General features: G+C 41.4%; 1 long non-coding RNA gene across 1 annotated transcript; it reads right to left on the bottom strand.

Annotated features, from left to right (window-relative positions):
* Positions 1-13701: 13701 nt before the first annotated feature.
* Positions 13702-17694, bottom strand: LOC109956717 (uncharacterized). The gene is made up of 3 exons (XR_002274453.1): positions 17446-17694; positions 13960-14063; positions 13702-13797 (listed from the first exon to the last, which is right to left on the bottom strand). It is a non-coding gene; the product is annotated as an uncharacterized LOC109956717 (long non-coding RNA).
* Between the last annotated feature and the right edge of the window lie 1547 nt (positions 17695-19241).

A 19241-nucleotide genomic window follows, 5' to 3' on the forward strand; every position in this document is an offset into this window, starting at 1 on the left:
TTCAAGGAGGGGGAAGAGGCCCCGGGGAAGACCCAGGACACGCTGGAGGGACTATGTCTCTCGGCTGGCCTGGGAACGCCCCGGCATTCCCCCGGAGGAGCTGGAGGAAGTGTCTGGAGAGAGGGAAGTCTGGGCACCTCTGCTTAGACTGCTGCTCCCGTGACCCGGTTCTGGATAAGCGGAGGAAAATGGATGGATGGATGGATGGATGGATACTACACTAATTTCTGCAAAATTCATGAAACAAGTTGATTAAATTATTTATACATTAAGATGGAGGTTCTTTACAGTTGTTAGGATTGGATTTCAGGAGTTACAGTTGTTTTATTTACTGTTAGTATTATTTTGCTTTTATAATGATAAAGTTTAGTATGACTGTCTGTGTTTTATTAACAGCACCATGTATCAGTATTAACCTGGCTCTTATGCATGCACTATAGTTATCATTTTCAGCTTCGAGTCAACTTGTAGTATTTCTCATCTTCTTGGATAATTGTGCAAGAATAGATTGCATAGATAAGTGTCGTTCTGGAAACTATAGATTTACAGACGTGAAGTCTGATGGGCTTGAACTGGTCACTCATGTCTGAAGCATGAGTGAGGGTTTTTTTTACAACAGAATCAGGGAAGTAAGTGACACAGCTAACTGCATGTCCATTTTCAGTTAGAGAAAAACGCCTGAAAATAGAAGATAACAACACACACACACACACACTGCCTATATGAACCATCTAGAATATTGACGTGCAACGTACCACCCATGTACAGGGCAGTCCCAGCCCGAGAAGATAAATGTGAATGATTTTTGATTATCGAGGCTCTTGGAGACTTGTCATCTCTCAGAGCCCAGCGCTGTAATAACTAAAGCTGATTCCTGTTTCCTGAGTGTTACTTCTTGGGGCCTTCAGATAAAAGAACCGGTTAAAGTTAAAACAGTGCATTTAAGATGATCACCTGAGTGAGACGAAGGGCAGTGTCTTTTCATTTGACCAGTTTCAGATTAGGTTTGGTGACTTCTACAATAACCCAAATACACTGAAAACCCAGTGGAACCATAAATCATAATCTTAGCGGCCTAGATAAAATCTGACATCCAGCCTGTATCCTCTGAATACAAGGTGGGTTCATTATGTTCATTTGATGCCCTGTGAAATTTTTCAATCACCACGCTGGATAATTCTTGACTAATATCACAAGGACAGTGCGGTCACAATGGTATTAGTGAGTGCTGAATGCTTTTAACACCATTAGGATAATTTTTATTTAATGAAATCCACATACTATGAAAAAAAGAGGCTAAATCTTATATTTCAGGAATGATGGAAAGGCTACTTTCTAATTAATGGCCAGGTGGAAATCATACAGGCCAAAGGTAATTAAAAGTAACAAAAAAAAAAAAGAAAAGAAAAATTGCAAGATTTTAAAAAAGTAAACCAAACTAGAAGGAAATTATCATCACATGACTTCTGTTCTACACAACAACGAGCAGACTGACTGTAGTCCGGCGCCTGATCAGTGTTTGTTTTTCCTTGATCACTACATTGTAGATGATAGGTTTTTTTGGATTCACTATCTGAGCTAAACTACTTTCAAGCACCTGACCAGCATCATCTACTCACTGAGCAGACTTGGCATCAAAACAATGGCTACAGAGATGAAAGGAAGCTAGTTAATATCTAATGCTATGCAGCTAGTTAATATCTAATGCTATGCAGCTTAATGCACAGACATGTTGACCTACTTCTACTTGAGCTCTCATAGGAAAGACAGTCAATAAATTATTTATCAAACCACTGGAGTGGATGCAGGGGCACATGTGATGCCGTCTGTGAAGAAAAACTTAGCTCAGTGCACTGTGATCAGGTATCACCCTCTGTGTCAGTACACAGTGAAACTAAATGATGGATCGCTGCAGTGCAGCTCCCTGCGGCAGCCTTCGTGTGGCCTATGGTACTTTATAGCAGCGATGCACCGATCGACCGGCGGAGACAAAAAAAGGACATTTTATTTTATGAGGCTAGTGAAACATGAAGCTTGAAAACATCAGTGGCAATTCTGTAATCAAAAGTCTCATTTAATCAGTGTCTCCAATACGCTGGCAACAGCAGTGTCAATTATAAAATAAGAACTGGAAAGAAAAGGCAATTAACCAAATAAAAGTAGAACTGTGGATCCACCCTATCAACCCTTTCTTCCTGCTTCACACATTAAATACCATAATGCCTAAAAATGAAGAGCTGACATTGCACTCAGACATTTCGAGTGACTGTAAAGATATTGAATTTTCAATTATTCATGTGAATCATAACAGGGTAATGAAGAGGAGAGAAATGAATGATAAGGACCACCTTAAGCTCAGAGTATCAATTTGTTCCCATGCATAATTAAGCTGATTCCCTATGGAGCACGTTCACTGCAAACACAGGCAGGCAGATATGATTGAGAGGAAAATGGGAAATTAATGTACCACAGCTCTTAAAATACATGTTGTCTCATTGTGGAAGGGCCCCTGAGGCAGCTGTGTGATATTTTGTCTTCCTCTCTTATTCTTTTGTAACAACTAAGAGGTAGGCAGGGGGTGAAGTTGTTATTTCATACAATAAATTAAATCAAAGGACACGAAGCAAATCAAGCAATCACACGATCGAACGTTTTGTCACTGGAAAGTGCAGTTTATGTCCTGTCTCTAGAGATGTTTACTGGTCCAGTAGTTTGAATCCAGTACAAAATGGACCCTTAGTAAACCTACAGTACCTGACCACATGAAAAAAGAGCCAAGGACCAGGAGATGCAATGATATTTAGACCCAAATGCAATCAACCCAAACAAATTCAAATAAAGAGACAACACAAGAGTAGCTGCATTGTATTCTACCAATGCAGCATTAACACAACACAATTCAACAGCAGGACACACTGAGTCAACACCTCAGTACAATATCATCACCTTCATCAAAGTAGATTTGTTGGACCGGAGCATTAGCTTCACTTGCATTTAGTTAGGTGTACCTAATGAATTGCCAGCTGAGTGTATACCAGGACTAGTACTACAAGGGGCAGCTCCTGACAGGCCTTCCTGTGATCACACCTGCAGCGAATGTGCTTCAGGTCATAATATAGCAGTTAGGTACTCCAAAGAAGGAGAAGGCATTGTCAGGCTGTGAGGATTTACTTTGAACCCATGGAGGTTCAAATAAATCCCAGGTGTGTCAGCCTATTGCATGAATTAGACCAGTGATGTCACAGCTGGTAAGGCGGCGACACGCACCAGCACTCACAGCTCTACGCATCATGAGGGCGACTTCCTCATTGCACCTAGTCCTGTTGATGGTTTCACATTAAAACAACCAGCCAGACACTGAGCAGTGCCTCAAGGCTGCTGCTCACCTCTCATCCCTCTCTGATGCTTCTATCTGCAGAGATATTTTGACCATGTAACACATCAGCACTGCAATCTTTCATGCTGAGTTATTAGGACTACTTCAACCTGGTGAACCTCGACTCGTTTGATCAGACTGATACAGAAGTTGTTCAGGCATTAAAGACCCAGCAAGAGAGGAAGAGCTGTCATTTAAAAACCATCTGCAGCAGCGCTGTTGTCCAGTTCTGCTTTTGATCGCAGCTTTTCCATTCATGCATGGGAGGCAGTGCTACATGAAGGACGGCAGCACATCAATCTCCCTGCTTTTTATTTTGCACAAAGGGGATAGGCACAGAGGCTCCTCAGCTGGAGCTGAGTAACAAAGAACTAACGATTTGCAAAAAGGACTTTGACATGCCGTGCACATCTGAAAACTTTCTGGCATTCAATTCATGACCTTCTCACCGTGTTCTCAAAGCTGCTGGTGAACTCTGTTGCCCTGGTTTTCCTCCCGCACAGTTAACAGATAACACTGAAAGGTCATCTGAGACGTTTACGTTCATCATCTGTTGACGATAAAGGTTAATAAATAACCAGGAAGGCACCTGGGTTGAGACAGCTCACCAAGGGCCACTGTTTTGCATTCTAATTATGCACCTTCACTTTCTGAGAGACAGCATTCAACTTGCATTGTCTGTTCATTGCCTTTTAAGTGCTCAATTAGATTTGTGGTGTTTGATGTGAGGAGCACAGAGGCACCGCGAGGACTAATTTATTTGTGGCAGACCTGAACTGTTGACTGACACCACTGGCCATGGACGACGACCTCGGTTAATTGCATATTTAACATCTCAGACTGCTATAGAACACGACAAATGGTTGTGTTGTGAGGAGCTTTGTGTGGTTTGCAGAGAAGCAAATCTCTGATATCCACTTTGGGGTTCTGTGGGTAAAGTTCATGGTATAAATGTGAATAAACTACTAAAATAACATCCTGGATGACTGATAAGGAGTAAATCACAGTGCCCAGGCTACAGGATAAGTTTATATGGGCCATGACATGGTTCATCCCATATTCAGTTTAATGCCTCAGAATTCTGCATAAACAACGATGCTTCTATGAAACTGGGAGCATTTTTTAAAGATTTTCATAAATGCAAAATCAGTACTAACCATCAAGCGCTAACATCATTCATGTTTGTTTTTATTCAAGCCACGGCTATAATGGTATATCGTGTCAGATTTCTGATGAAAGTCTAATCAAGCGCAGCTATAACTTTTCATTTGCAGTGTGCTCACATCATATGACAGCCACAACTTCAGGTAGCAGTTTTAAAATAAGACCTTTATATTCCAGGGTTGATTCACGTCTACCTGTGTAAATGTGTCTGGAAAGACATGCAAGGTGCTCCTAATACTAAATGCATCTTCAAACTGCTGTTTTCCTGAATCCCTAACTGGCAACGCTTCCAGGATAAACTGGACTTTTTTTTGCCCTCTTCTTTGTCTTTCTATGTAAAACTGTAGAAAAAAAATAAGCAGCTCTCTCCTCAGAGAGCAGGAGTATTACAAAAATAATGAAGTGTGAAAGAGAAATCAGAATGATCTCTCATGGGCTCCAGCTAAGGATGCTGGGATCTGATTGAGCAGCCCGCCACAAAGTTTCACAAAGTATTGCGGGGACTCTTGGGCTTTCAGAGAGCAGCAATAACATCCTAAGCTGTTCTGGAATGCTAGTTAATCCCCACACTTCTCCACATAAAAGGAGCGAGGCAGCCAGCTACACCACATCAGTGGTCACGGTCGACTGTCGTCACAAAGCCTGCAGGCAGAAAAGCCTGGTGAGGGCACTGGGTGAGGGATGGAGCAGCTGAGGAGTGGGAGAGGACATGGAACCAGACTCTTCTTGTTTTGGCTTATTTTTACCCCTGATTTATTGCTGTACCTGGCAGTTTTATATGTGAAGCAACACTGGCTGGTTCATTAGCTTCAATCAGTGTGTGGCAGCAGACAGCACCCCATCTAATTTAACCTTTTCAGTCCTGCCAGAGACACCTGTATGTACAGCCTTACTTGTAGACTCCCACAGAAGTTTATTTTAAATTCCAAGCAATGTGCCAGAGTTTTAACAGATACCACATGTAGCAGGCTCAGTGTGGGGGCTAAGAATGAAGGAAAGAGAGATGATGCAATAGTGCAGCTATAAAGAAAGTCATCAGTACAGACAAAATAAAAGTTTAATATGCTGCCTGAAACACATAGTGATTATACATTGAAAAAACGCCATTGTTTACCATTTTTAACCAAACTTAATAAGGTTTGCCTGAAGGTCAAGCACTGCTCCTCTCAGTTTATCCATATGTCTAACACAATGTTTGCAAGAAGACAGTTTATACTTAAGCTGTCAGGCCACTGGTTTGTTCAGCTGTGTTGCTGCTGCCACTGCTTCAGGATGGTCTGTGGAGGAATCATTGTTTCACCTAAAATGGCTTTTGTGCTGCTGTGACAGGCATGTAGAGAGGCGAGTTGTTGGTTGCATCTTCGATAGGATCAACAGGGCTGCCAAAACTGCTGTTTAATTGCTTTCTAGTAGATCTGCTTTTGGATGATATCATGGTGTCTGTAGTACAGTATATTAGTGCAGCACAGTGGTGTAGTGGTTAGCACTGCTACCTCAGAGCAAGAGGGCTCCAGGATTGAACCTTGTGGTCGACCACGGGACCTTTCTGTGTGGAGTGTACGTGTTCTCCCCCTGCATCAATGAGCAAAATGGGTCAATATTATGTTTAATGACAGGATTTGTTAGTCATTAGTTATCAGGTGGCTGCTAAACAAACTGACTTGAAGCTTACCAATACTACCAGAGTCTACTGAGCAGCTGCACTGACTGAAGCATCCGAGTCTTCACAGCCTGCAGCTGCTCCAGCGCTGCAGGACAGCAGCTGTCGCCTGAGGCAAAGGCTCTTCAGCCTTTGCAGGTTGGGACTCAAATGGGAACTGTCTTTTGCCTAAGGGCTCAGATGCAAGGACCAAAAAAAAAGCACTTCATCTTCACTACAGTAGGTTAGTCTGGAAATATTTTTGGTCTAATGCACACTGAAAAAAAGGCATGAACATAGTGGACTGTGTGATGACCCACTGGTTTTAACAAGGGACCCTTTGGAGCCTTCAGATTTTGCCATGAGTCACCACCATCTTTTTCATTTCTGGAGCCAGAAACAAAGGCTGGGTGGAGCTGAGTTTAAAAGCAAAGAAGAAACAATCATCATAGCTAAAAAGGAGAAAGATTTCCCCCAAAAAAATTTTTTTAATTTAAAAAAAAAAAAAAAAAAAAAAAAAAAAGAGGGGAAAGTCCAGCTGGTCCTGGAGGCTATGCTGTAAGGATTCAGGAAACAGTGAAGGCAAGGCCGAGTTCCAGCTGACAGCAGCACATATCTCAACAGGCACAATTACCCAGGTTTGAAATAAGAAGATGCGCCATGACTGAGTGTAAAAGGCTGAGACATCCATGAGTCAAGCCAACAGTTTGTTTTTACACTTTATTATCCTGTGATGGAACAATTATTTAATGAACTTGCTAAAGGAAAGAGTAAAATTGGCATTGTATACTATTTACTTCAGGTGTTTCCCCATTGATCTCGGCATCTACAGAAGTGCACGTCAATAAAAAGAAATTTCCCCTATTTATAACCTAGTATGCTGTAACTATGAGATAAACTGACAAATTTAACTTTCAAGATCTTTGTTTTCATTGAGTGTGTTTCCCTGATGTGGGTTTTAATCACTTGTGAATGAGAACGGAGATCCATCACACAGACGAACAAGCTGAACCAGGATTGACAGATGAGACAGACATGAACCGTGAGTAGAGGCAAATCATTGTCCATCTCTGGATGGAGAGTGTTGAAAATACTACTAATACAGAAAATGACCAGCATTCTCCTTTAACATTTATTTCAAACATGAGATCAGTCATAATTATGAACTATTTCACAATAAGAGATATAAGCTGTCATTACAAGTGTAATGAGCTCAGTGGGATACAGGTAAAATGTCTTCATCTGGATGAGGAGGCCGGTTACTTTGCCCTGCATCAGAGGACACTGAAAGTCCTCAACATGACTTGCAATCACTCAAAGGGATGTTGTGACTCCAGGCTACATGAAAAGTATTGAATCTTCCTTGTGTCTTTGTTCCTATCCAACCAATTTATTTACCACTGTGACTGCAGTGTGCCATGAAAGTATTGTTTTGAGGCACACTCTGTGGACTGACTGATTTATGGGCTTCTGCCTTTCAATTCTCATCCAGCTGTCAGGAAGAGTGAAACAAAAAAATCTCAGTCAATAATGGAAACGATCTTTTCTTTATCTTACTCAGTATCTCTGTGGCTATTGTCAGCCTGCAGCAGGAACATGAATCAGCTCACGAGAGGAAAAAGGGGGCTTTTTTTAACAAAAGGTATCCAGAAATGAGCTGGGGGCCAAGAGGACTGGCTTTACCATCTACTGGTCACATAATGACCATGATGGGCTTCACATGGCTAGTGATCAATACCAGTAACAGTAATTATTGAACATTATTGGGTTTTGAGATGGATGCCAAGTTGGCTTTATTAAAACAAAACAAAGTGGGACTGATCATTCATTTACAACTAGTTATTGTTCAGCACAGTGGGATTTTACTGTAGCTTCAAATTAAGCTGATATAAATGTTTGACAGCTGATGTGCTTTTCTCTGGTGACTTAACATCACATCTTTCTGTAGTCAATAAATCAGTGTGGTACTCAGCAACGGAAACTTCATTTGATAAAATGCAAACTACACCAGAATAAAGCTTTTTGCATTAGATGTGTTTACCAATAAACTTAACTGAATTACTAAAATGGAGCGACTGTACTTTATTTCTCCAGTTTTCTTTTCCCTTTCTCTCCTTGACTTCAGGGGTTATTTGTATAATATGTTCATAAATAAAATTAAACCCAATCCATGCTGAAATGAAAATTCTAATTTACTGCAGTAATATCTTCATCTGAACCACATCATATTTCATGTTTTGCAGTCACTACTGCAAGCAGCTTTTAACAGGCCTCTTACTGATTAGGCCTAAAACAACGCAGTCTGTGTTCTTCTATTTAAGTAAACGTGGTTGTCCCTGGAGTAATCCCACTTCTACTCAACTCATAATTGCAGCACAAATCTCATAGCAGTACAACGCTGCATACTGACCAATACCTGTAAAGCTTATGTATTCAGTTACTTTGAGAAACGCGTGTATGGCGCATACTAGTTTTATGGTTTCTACATAAATTGGACATAGCAGATCATGACTGTGTTTTATCAGCTTAGAAAGATTGTGTTTGTTGATATGTGACTTTGGTGAAGATCAGATCACATTTCAAGACTAATTTATGCAGAAAACCAAATTGCTTACTTTTCTTGCAACTATACAAATGCTTCCTAATGAAGTACAGTGAGGCTTTGAATAAATGCACTAAGGAGATGCTTCTAACTAAAGACACCACATAATCAGTAAGTGAACTCTTAAAACTAAAGGAAAATTCTGAGCCACAGGCTGCATGTGACCCTGATCACTGGGCAAAGTGCCACAGGAGCTGCTGGGCTGTGCCTGCATTCAAGCCAAAATAATGAAATGTGTTACACTAGAGGTCATTTTTCCCCTTGCTAGATTTGTGTTCACAGTAATGTTATGGTGAGGAGCTATATGAGGACACGCTGTTTACTGGGCAGTTCAGAGCCAGGACACCTGGCAGGGAGCTCTTCTGATGACGAAACAGTGCTTTGAAGTCTGATGATGGTTTGATGTTACAGTAGTCTGAAGCACACCGAGCCAGGACAGCATGCCTGTGCTTACCAAGAGCTACCGTACATCATGGTGCATTCCCTCCTGTCTGTCTATTAGAAGACACAAAGCAGCAGTGCAGTAACTGGGGTAAAAGCAGGTTTTCCTCTACAGCTCCCTGAGCCACAGCTCCCTCATTTCATGCTGCCTGCGAAACCTCAGCACAGACCAAAATAAACCAATCAGATCTCTCACATTTACTGCTGATTGCCTTCCTTGTGCTCAGAGGTCACTTGCACATTACAGAACTGGCCAAGGGCGCTACCGGCTACATTACCATAATGGCAACATTCCTGACAGGATTAACAGCAAAGGCACCTCCACATTCTGTACACTGCTGGAGCCAGTACCCCTGATCAAGCCCCTTACCTCGAAGACAAGGATTTGATTATTCTGGATGGTGCCTTGAATTTATCCATAAAAAGTTTAGTTTTTCAGTTTAGAAGAAGTGTGTTTCTACTTTTAAACAAATTTACAAATGTAAAAGAGATTTTGGGATTAAGTCACCTGAAGCAATCTGAAAGAGTGCACAAATCAATAAGTATTACTGTCTGATTAATGGGTATGATACCAAATGTGAATCATTAGGTTGAATGATTAGTTGCTGGGAGATGAACAGACAAGCTGATGAATGAGACCAAAAACAACAAGAACAGAACAGTTCGTTACAGCGTTGGAGGCAGAAGGACTGGAGACACTGGGACTTCACACACAAAGTGATTTATCCAACTATTTCTATCAGCTTATCTGAGATCAGGTCACAGACTGATTCAGTGACCACTTATTCATTTAGTAATGGCACACTCTCATTTTGCACGTAAGAAAAAGTAAGGGGAACCCAAACTTTTGATTAGTAGCCTGCACTGTGGCACTAATGAGGAAATGGGGAAGAAGTGCACAGGTGAGCACTGTAGGAAAAGTGGGAGAGCTGGAGTTACAGCAGAGCAGGTGGGAGAAGTATTTTTGCAATTTCCCATCTATATAATTTCTCCCTGCAATAAATGTTAAAGACTCCAGTGTGTCCATGAACATTTGGCCCTTAAGTTTCACATAGAGAAGGCTGTGAAACAATCATAAGATAATGTAAGGAGTGCTGAAGTCAGATGGGCCGAGGTTTGGGTAAAAGACTGCAGCAGTGTCTCACTTCTGAGGTGATGTATTTGGTATAAAAACTGATAGATTTGAGTCAAAGTCTCATGAAATCAGATCGTATCTGCTTGTTGTAGCAAAACTCATTTAAAAGGTCAATTACATTTCTTAAATTAAACTTCATCCTATTGTCACGACTCTTCTTGTTATGAATCTCAACTGCCAGCTTTCCAGCTATTTTCTTTGCCATGAAGCAGCTCAGATGTGAGACAGAACCACAAAGACAGGCCTGGTTGCCTTCAGGGCTTTCCAAAAAGAAGAGGCCCACTAGCTTCACTTAAAGGAAGGAAGAAAAGGGAGATGAAAGCGGCGCCATGTTTTATTGAAGCAGCTGAACTTTTGACTTTCTAGGCATGTGGGACAGTGACTGAGGGGAGCTGCTGTCAGAGTTTGGCTTGGTTTATTCACTCAGTACTCTGCAGATGAGATAAGGTTTAGTTGCCTGTTTAAACACAAAGCTCACCTCAAAAAAAAAGTCATAACTTTCATTGTTTCACAGTACAAAAGTTAGGGTTTGTAAAGTTAGCCCAGTATTACTGCAGCTATCAAGCAGTGTGTCATCAGGTGTCAATGGGACTGAAACAGAGCAGTGTGAAGCAAATGGAGCCGATTAGGACGTATTCAAATAAGGTTGCAGGTAGCTGTGGGGGAAATTACCATGATTATTACTTCAGTGTTCACATGTTTAGTGGAGTGCTGCAGCAGTGCTGTGCCAGAAAAAAATTACTTGAGTCAAAGCCGTCCTCTACAGTAGGTCATTTGTTAGTACTTTCCAAAAATGACCCATATAACAAAAACAATTCATACAAGAGTTTTCTGCCTTGTTCACGGCTGAGGTTTGGTTCAGCCAAGTAAAAACCACTTGATTCAAGTGAGCCAATGACTGGTCATGACCAAAATGAATCCAGGGTTATTAGGGGACTAAACGGTGCCAACAGCATCACACTATTTCAATAAGAACTTCAAGTTACACAAGCACAGGAGACTTCAATCATGCACACTGTCCACAGAATCAGAGAAAATCACCACACTTAAAAAAATATTATGTAGTGTTTTACACAAAATCCTCCAAAAGGATTAAGTCATTAGAAGGTTCTTCCTACAAGGAAGGCTTTTCAGTTTTGTACTTTTAAAGCTCGGCACAGTGTTGCAGGATTAATCATTTCATATCAAACAGCCAGGTTTGTTATGACAGTTTGAATCTGCACCGTACTTCCATATTTAAATCAACATGCACTCTAATAACTATGAATATGTTCAGCACTGACTCACTCAGTATGTGTTTGTAAAGAGGAAGCAGAAAGAATTTGGCACTGATTTTGGTTTCTGGGTTTTGTCAGCCTGTACAGAGGATAAACCTGGAAACACTCCTGAGGCTCAAACATGTCTAAGATTGGCAGAACTTCACCAATTCAGACAAATTCATTGGTGCTTTTTCAAAACTGACCCAGGGTCCTGAAACCATTAGTCTGGTATTTTCTAAAGAAACCATTCATTCATTCATTCCTAATGAATGAATGAAAAACTAAAGAAACCAGTGGCAGTAATTATTTTATAAATCTCTTCAGAGCACCGCTACACTCTGCTGTCATAGGTTTCCCCATTTGTTTGGGTCACATAAGAAAACTAAAGTTAAAACATGAAACAAGTGAACGTTTCCTTCACTGTGGCCTCTCTCTATTGGCAGTGGAGAATAATTTCCGTCATCCTCTCTGTTGACAAAAATAAGATTGTTAAGTGGCTTCCTGGAAACATGGGGTGAATTCCAATTCCCTTAACTGCATCCAAATTACCCTCACTACCATAACAAGACACGTTTAGTAGCTCATGGTTTCCTTTAAGTGGCACAGATCTGTCTCTAAAAACCAAAAAAAAAGTTTTTCCTAGACAAACATCTTGTGCACGAGCTTGACGCTGCTCAGTCACATGAGTGAAGGACATGAACACTGCTTATGGAAATATCAGCTTTTTGTTCTGCTGCAGGACCCGTAACAGCCAGAACACCAAAATGCATCCGTCTATGGCATTTACAAAAGGGACAGAAAAACAGACCGTGCAACCAATCAAAAACATGTTGGGATTGAATTGGCACAGCAGGGCACGGCGCCAAACCCCATTTTATTTGTTTAATCTTTGCCGTCTCGCTCTGCCGCCATGTTCTGGTGGACAGGAGGAGCAGGGAGAGCACAGGCGCCTGCTCGCTGGATGAAGACCCGGCTTTCAACCGGTTTACTGTGTGTGATTCATTCATGGTAAAAACAAAATGACTGATAGCATGAACCAAACCATTTACAACCCTGTGCTAGGACCAAAAGGATTCTACAAACCCCCACCAGTGAAAGCTCTAGTGTGGAATGTGCATTTATTCACAGCAGAATGTTTGTCGTTTCATCGCCTCCAGATGTCACAGCAGACATGTATTTTTTCAAAACAATATTTATGTTTATTACTCGTTTCCTAATGAAAAAAACAAAGGAACACTTTAGGTGAGTGTGAAGAAAAACTTCATTGCACTCCCAGCAGCCTGAAAATCTATCAGCACATTTGTAGCTTCTTTGTTAGAACTGCAGCTGTTTTAAGTAGAACTGATGGAGCCAAACTTTACAGTAGCCTGTAACAGCAAAGTAGTGGCAGAGCAGCCTTGTGATTACATGAGTGCAATTATGGAAGCGCCCAGGGGGCATCAAGTCATCTCTGATAGATCAACTGCTGTGGCCTGAACCAATTACTGCAGTTATTGTGCTACGGATTAGGAAGATAAAATGGTTCAGGGGGTTTCATTTATTTTTAGTGCACCTTCCTTAAGTATAGGAAACATTTGTATTGGTTTTATTTTTTTTGGAGATGAGAGCCTTTGAGGTCATAGGTCAGTCCACATCACTGCTCAAAGTCAGGCCCGTCAAAACAGATGGCCTTTGAGGCTTTTTAAAAAGCTTTAGATTTTCACTGGGGAACAGATACTGCCCAGTTAAGTGCCATTAGAACATTTTCCTTTCCAAGTCTTATGTGCATGTGTCATTTTAATTGCTGTCCACTCGGCTTGTTGATGCAAACGTGCAATCAGGAACTCCTGGGACCTTTTATCACATGTTCCCTCTTTACATTCCATTTTAAAGTTTATTGAAGTTAATAAGGAAAACATTCATTCACACATCCCTTCCCAGCTGTGCATTACCAAGGAAGCAGCAGAAAATCCACGAATCTCACATGCTGAAGGCATTGCAAAGCTGCAGATCCTCAATTTGGAGAGCAGGGTGTGTACAGCAGAGAAAAACTACTGGCTTGACTCAGAGCCTTTTTATTTGGATCCTCATACTATTGATTTGCTTCCCTGAGTCAATAACATTGATCTGAAGTACAACTTCATAAGCAGGGAAACCACCATGGTGGTTTGAACTCTGACGGTTCATCAGTCTAGAAGGAGGCTATAAAAAATGCAATGCAAGCAGAAAAACAGAAAGTCATAAGTCAGTGCCTCAGTGTTGTGAATGGTGAACCACTTCCACTTGAAAATAAATCTCACTGACATTTTACCAGCGTAGCTAAACCGCTGTGTGCATGTGCCAAACCTATTGTCGCACACTTACCTCGGCCAAGTGGCAGCAAATCAACAGTTCTCCAAAATGGCATTTAAATGTCTTTGCCTGGCAGCTGCTTTAGTCTTCCTCTGCTTCATAAGACAAGCATTTCTCTGAGAAAAGAGAAGGGGGTGTCAGCTTCAAGGTCATTTTGCAGTCAAACTAATAATTCATAACAAAATTCAGCCACCAGGAAAGAAATGAGAGCTCAAGGCTAAACTTGGTCTTAATTGGAAAATAGGTGAAATGACAAAGCCAAGTTTCTCAGTTTTCCTGGACCAAACATAAAAGCCTCTTTTCTTAACTGATATGCATCTGCACAAGTCATAGCACACTTCATATTTAAGTCCCCAAAGGTCTTAAATACAGTGGCAGCTTCAAAGGTGACCCAGTGTGATATCTCACCCTGCTCCTGCAGTGGCTCTCAGCTTTCTCAGACATTTTCATTCATACTGAAATAAAACAAAAATATTTATATACATTTACCTGTTCTGCTAAACAAAGTGGGTTCAATCCAAATTCCCAAGACTAAAAAGAAAAATCCAGATGCACAGTTTTCATGTTTTTGGTTATAACAAGTTCTTGTCTCCATCCAATAAAGCATTCTTTGATAACTAATGGCTTTAGCAGGGGTAAAACATTTTAATGCTAATGAGCTGAACAGATTAGAAATAAACCATAACTAAAGACATTTTTCCATCTTCCATCTGTATTTTAAGCGGCTCCTCACATCACCAGAAAATAGCTGCTGCAGAGCAACCAAAACTAATTGTGTATCGCAGGGTTGATACATTTTATAACTAGAGTTCACCGACAGGGAGCTATGGAAAACCAGTCCAATATGTGCACAAATTAAGTTTACAATTAAGAGATTCAATCTGAAAGGGACCAGGACAGCTGGTCCATAAAGATCAATACTCCAAGAACAACCTAAAGACAGAGCAAGCACCAACACTGCCATTAGTCAAGAATACATAGAAAAGTCTCTTTTCCTGGATCATGTCTACTTCTAAGACCTGAGTGGAACCATGAAGACCTCTACTGCAGACCCGCAGTAGAAAGTCTTTAATCATTTGCTAGCATGTCTAAGTCAAAAATAAAAGGCACTTTCATTGTTATCTAGTCTGTTAAAGAGGTTTAAATTATTAATTCAGGATCCATCTCTAACACTGAAGTATTTTTTTGAAAAGAGAAACTTCCACCATATACGTCAGAATTTGTGCTTCTCATTTGCAGCAGCTGAGACACTGCATCAGGGACTGAGGCCCAAACAGCAGTGATGTCCTGATGTGTTAGCTACATGGACATGAATGGGGCAGGTTGTGACAGGTTACAGCCACATCTGGATGGGAAGGGGTTCTCTGTCCCTGTGGAACTATGCAGGGACCATCACAGGAAAAAAAAAAAACTCTTTAATGTTTTATAAATCCTGTGAGTGCTGTGACCCTGCACCCGTGGGACCTCCTGCATGTTCCAGATCTGACAAATCTGGTCAGTAACATTCTCCTGGATGTTAAAGAATCAGATCAAAGCGTGTGAACAGTACATTCATAGGTGCTTAAAATTCAAAGGGAATCAAAAATGGCAATGTATTGTTCTTGAGTCAGTAAAAGGGTTTGGGGGAATTTATAGCAAAGAGAAGTTGAAACAGTTCTGAAAGTCTTGAGGGCACAGCACCACTTTTTGTGAGAACCAGAAGAAGGGCATGATCACATTAACATATATTACATCTGGGTTTTCAGTGGGAAATTCAGGCCTCAAGGAAGGCAGACGTCTGTGTTTGTTTCTAAATAAAGAAGCCTGCTGATGAACTTATTCTGTGAGGTGTAAAAGCCTCTAGTACAGAATGAACCCATGGCTGATAATTCTCTTTGCACCCACACTAGGGTGCACACCATTTCAAAGCTGTAGAGTTAAAACCAAGCACTTAGATCTCTGAGGCTCTGCAGAATGCCAATTCAATCCCAACATTCCTCTTCTGTTCCCACTTTAACATGCTCAGTATGTCAGCTGAGCAGCTATGAAACGGTTCAACACAGTGCCATGTCAGTTGTTGGCCTGTCACACTGAGGACTAACTGGAAATATTTGGATCAGGCCTCTCAGCAACTTAAAGGTCATTAACACACAATTAAATGTGCCAAAGAATGGGAGAGCATTTATATGGAAGCTCAGTATAAGAGTTAAATGATGTTCACCCATTATTTGGCCCCAGAGAGGGGGGTGTCAGGCCATGCTGTCCTAAATCTTCAGAACCCCACAATAAGCAATACCATTTTTCTGACCTAACCCATCGTTAACATAAAGCATCCTGAAACCTTTCCTCACCCAAGCAAAGAGCAGATATGTGGCTTGGCACATAGCATCTGCATTGTGTTTGTTCAGGTTAAGCAGTGGCTGGTCCAGCTGGCTCGTAGTGGCAGTTGCCTCAGAGCTGGGACAGTTCAGTTGTCCAACCCCTGACACTGTTCTGCCAAGATTGTCCAATTAAAAAAAGAAAAAAGGCCATTAACAATTCCAGTGAGTCCAACTTTATTATCACCAATACGAGCTGTGTGGGTGTAGAAATGAAGGCACATCTACAGGGTCATCAGGTGAGCACCTTCTCACCGAGAAGGCTCTTTGTGTTCCGGAGCCACCCGCCCTTTCTGGCCCCCCCCCCCCCCAAACACAACCCTTCATCTACTCAGATTAACTGAGTCACTAGCAGACATTTCAACTGCTGGTCTAGCACCAAACGTTTAAAATAAGCAGTTCAAATAACCGACCAGATAACTAGCCAGACCTCTGCTTCCTTCCACATCAGAAACCATCCTGTGTTTGTCTTCACCAGCTGTGCCAACACCAGCAAGTACGCCTGCTGCATATATCACACACCATTACTAAGCCTGTTCTCCTGTGGAGTAACTGTGTAACACAAAACTTCCTAAGAATTAAACAAGAGTTTCTCTGCTATTCTCTTATTTATAAGATCAACCTTTTATCAACAAAAAGATCAAAGCCCTTTCCATTTTCACATGCTCAGAGTTGCGGAACATTACAAACCAATTCTTGAATTTAGTGTAAAGCACTTCCTGCTCCTCATTGTGTTTCTACTCAGTCATCATCTTTGTCAGTTGAATTAACTGCTCCTCTATGAGGTGAGAAGATTAGCCCTAGTACTTCCTTGGGTTTACCTATGTATAGCAGCCACTGGCTGGTGACAGCGCTGTGACTGACTATGAATAAGTGATGACATCTAAAATAAATTTGGCACAGCAACACTTTCTCTGCAGTCAACAAGATTAATTCATATCAAATTTCTTTCACTTCTTTTTCAAACAAGTCATTTTGTCAGAAACAATTATGCTAAATGATAAGGAATGACAATGTTTATCAGTGTGCCATGAATACAAATTGTCATACAGTATATTGAATATGAAATGGAAAACTGAAGGAGTAGGACCCATTTGCTAAACACAATAGGCAGGTAAGCTGGAGAAAAACAGGGGCTTACTTAGGCCAGATGAGCAAAAGCAAGCAGGGAGCAGCAGCAAAACAAGAGTTCATACAGTGACCAGAGCTGTGTAATCTGTCCAGTCTGAGAAATAAATCCAGGGGACGGCAAAGTCCAGGGGCAGCCAGAATCCAAACACAAAGAAATATCCAACCCAAGGTGGAAAACGACAAATACACAGCAACCAGTACCTGGAAACACCAAGGGCTAGAAACTGAGGCTAACAAGGGGAAGCTAGTGAGAAGCTCAGCTGAGAATCTGGAAAAAGAACAGTGTCTGGTTGTTGCCTTAAATACCGACTGCTGATTGGACAGATAGAAAGCAGGTGAGTGTAGGCGGAGCAGGGTGGAGCAGGTAGCAGAAGCAGGAAGAGAGGACAAAGGCAAGGGGCTGGGTCTGAGATGAGACAGGACTAGGACTGCCCAGCCTACATGTACCTGTTTTTATGACATCCCAATTATTAAAACCAGTGAGAACCAATGAGCTCCATTGGTCACATTTACAGAGCATGAATACAGTTTTATAAACTGATTATTTGGTAATGTTGGTGATCCAGAAAGTAAAGTTTCTTCTAGTGTAGAAGACCCTGTCCTAATAAAATTCAATATAAAATATTGTGCTCCTGAACACAAACATCGAGTGGTGACAGTCAAACATCCTCAATTCTCCAACTTACTAACAAAGAATGATGCTTCTGTCATTTAATATTTTTCATTCCTTTGTATATTCTATTCATGGAATATATACCCCCACCCCCCAACTCCGCAGTTTTTGTTTATCTTGAGGAGGAAGATGCTGCAGTATTTTTGTTTTTGTCACAGAGGAGGAGCTGACATGTGACAGGGTGACACTGTTTCAGTGAGGCACTGCTGCTCCAGTCATTTTCTGTATGTGCTGTATGTGTGGGGGAAAATAGGGTTATGCTATAGGCAGTTTTACCTTAACTACATGTGCTAGGAGACACAAAAACTTTCTGAAAGACTGGCGGCAATTAAAGGAAAATACTGGTACTTTCCAAACTAAAATCTGGTGAAACCAGAGGAGTGGAAGCAGATGCACTATAGCAGCAGGCTGATGCCCATGGTTTTGGAATAAGATGTGCACCCTGGTATCTTGTCTGGCTGTTCACATAATTTAAAATGCAACATAGTCCCTTGCACAACCTTTGCAAATGAAACCATCAGTGATGGTTTGCCATCCATACATCCTATACTGCTTATCCTGTAGATGTCTGTGGCAGGCTGGAGCCGATCCCAGCTGGTGACGGGCGAGAGGCGGGGTACACCCTGTACATGTCACCATGGCTGGACATTACTAACCTAAAAAAAATAATGTTTACATTTGTGAAGAATCAAAGGTCTTACAGCCCATAATAACCTAAAATGACTGTGGGTAATAGCAGAAGGAAACAAAAAAGAAATGAAGTTCTATTAATTTAACAACATTAGTCTGTTAGATTACATTTGGTGGGTTTACATCACCTGATTCTCCAGCAGTTTCTCCTTTCATTTAACCTAGAAACTGCACTTGATTGCACAGTAATTAAATTCCCAGCATTTTAATTACTTGCCGCCCCTCAGCTGATGAGTAATAATGTGCCAGGACCTGTTCATGAGGCTGGGGGCCTGTAACTTACTGCCACTTCATAACAAAGTGAATCAGTCACAAGATGGCTCTGGACGTCACCCGTGGGTGCTGTTCACTGGGTGGAGCCAGCGAGCAGTATCATTCATCTCATCCTCCTTGATGCCTGGAAGCCATCACGGGCAGCTGGAGCCCATATCATTGGTTGTGCA

Source organism: Monopterus albus, unplaced genomic scaffold (genome assembly GCF_001952655.1).
Source record: "Monopterus albus unplaced genomic scaffold, M_albus_1.0 scaffold21.1, whole genome shotgun sequence".
Taxonomy (NCBI): Eukaryota; Metazoa; Chordata; class Actinopteri; order Synbranchiformes; family Synbranchidae; genus Monopterus; species Monopterus albus.